The sequence below is a fragment of the Diachasma alloeum genome, unplaced genomic scaffold (genome assembly GCF_001412515.2).
Source record: "Diachasma alloeum isolate Michigan unplaced genomic scaffold, Dall2.0 Dall_scaffold_00177, whole genome shotgun sequence".
In the NCBI taxonomy this organism is placed as follows: Eukaryota; Metazoa; Arthropoda; class Insecta; order Hymenoptera; family Braconidae; genus Diachasma; species Diachasma alloeum.
In genome coordinates, this window is record NW_021680343.1 from 1,598,201 (window position 1) to 1,599,801 (window position 1,601).

Below are 1,601 nucleotides of genomic sequence, written 5' to 3' on the forward strand. Positions count from 1 at the left end.
CCCCCCCCCCCTGACTCCCTAATCTATACCGAAAGGATAGGAATTATTAATCTCGCGTTTGAAATGTGAATTCGAAATAGACAGGGGTGAATCAACGGCGGGTGTCACATACCAGAAGGTTGACTGGTTAATTGCGCGGATGTCGTGTGACATTTATCATAGCAGTGTGTGTGCGAGAGAAGGAGTGAAAAGACGAGGCCCGACATAACGGCAGTGGAAACAGACTGTGGTGCAGTGGCTGGAGCCACAGTAATAACTAACATTCTCTCTTCCTCCACCTCCTTCTCGGTATCCAGCAGCAAGAACTGTTGGAACTGATTACATATTCGCGAAGCTGTCTCGGTAAATCTCATCAAAATGTGTAAATCACACTGGTATTGTGGCTGACTATTCTCGCTGGGTGATGTATTTCAATCGAGTGGAACAGTCAGTTGAGATTTTTCAAGTCAGACGAATGCGGATTATCGCTGAGGGAAAAAATTTCTGATCCCCTACCACCTGAACCTGCGAAAGCCCAGTGCCAATGTCTGCCAACCTAACCTGGCGCCAGAATACTCGATGCCCTCTTGGAAAACAACCCCTTTACCATCCCCTCCACAGTTCACAATGTCACGTCGACAACGCAACGCCGGATGCCGCGTGTATCGCATGGCGCCTCGCAATACGGTAAACAGACGTGAAATCAGAGTTACCCTCAAGTCACCGGTGAATACTCGGAAATTCACGGACAAAGCAACCGCGCAAAAGTGAGTGGAAAAAGCTGCGATACGTCTCAACTGCGAGCAAGCCGAGTGGCCCGTATTTCCGTGGAAGATCGATGTGCCTGCGGAGTCTCGAGTACATTTATACATTCTCATACTGCTGAGATATGAATCCCACACTCCATTACCACGATAAATCCAGATGGAAATAATAATGGAATATCATCAATAATCATGAGAGAGGCGGAGGAAATATTCGATAAAAGCTCACCTGATACTCCCGTGCCCGGTCGTCTGCCTTTCACCTCACGCCTTTCCCTCTCGTCCGCAGTCTCTTCGTCCCTCCGCCCGCTTCTCTTCCCTCTTTATAGTTAAACGTTAAACTTGCCGTTGTCGTTGAGCAACTTTATTTACCCTCCTCAAGTATTTCTTCGTTGAAAGAAAAAAAAAACTAAAGAATAATGTGGAAAATTTTTTTCTGCAGAATTATTATTTTTTGCTGTGTTTGAGGAGAGTAGATTGAAGTCTCGTGGCTAACGGTTGTGGACTGAGTGAACCCGAGTTCAGACTGAAGAGACTACAGTGGATTTTAGACGTGGTGGTGAGCTACAGTGGCGCCATCATTCCCCGCCGACGATATTGTAACGGGGGTATGTGTGTGTATGCGCAACGCGACCGTCTCGTTGCCGTACCATCGATCCGAGCATGAGGGTTTGGGGTCGAGCGCTTCGGTTGGGGGGTTGGCAACGGGACGCAAACCGCCGGGAGGTTGAGGGGAAATTTTCACTGAGTGAGACAGACCAAATGTATAAGTAGGCTCGATGTAACGTGCGCAAGCAGGATGAAATGAGGTCTGCTCACGTTGAAGAGGGCGGGGCATAGCCAACCCCCCCCCCCCCC

At 48.8% G+C, this 1,601-nt stretch overlaps 1 protein-coding gene across 1 annotated transcript in view; it reads right to left on the reverse strand.

The window, feature by feature from the left end:
• Window positions 1-1,252, reverse strand: part of LOC107037878 (complexin) — a 211,963-nt gene extending 210,711 nt beyond the window's left edge. Inside the window, exon 1 of the mRNA XM_015256671.1 lies at window positions 973-1,252. The gene's annotated coding sequence lies outside the window, so the exon portion shown is untranslated. The remainder of the gene's footprint in view (window positions 1-972) is intronic.
• Between the last annotated feature and the right edge of the window lie 349 nt (window positions 1,253-1,601).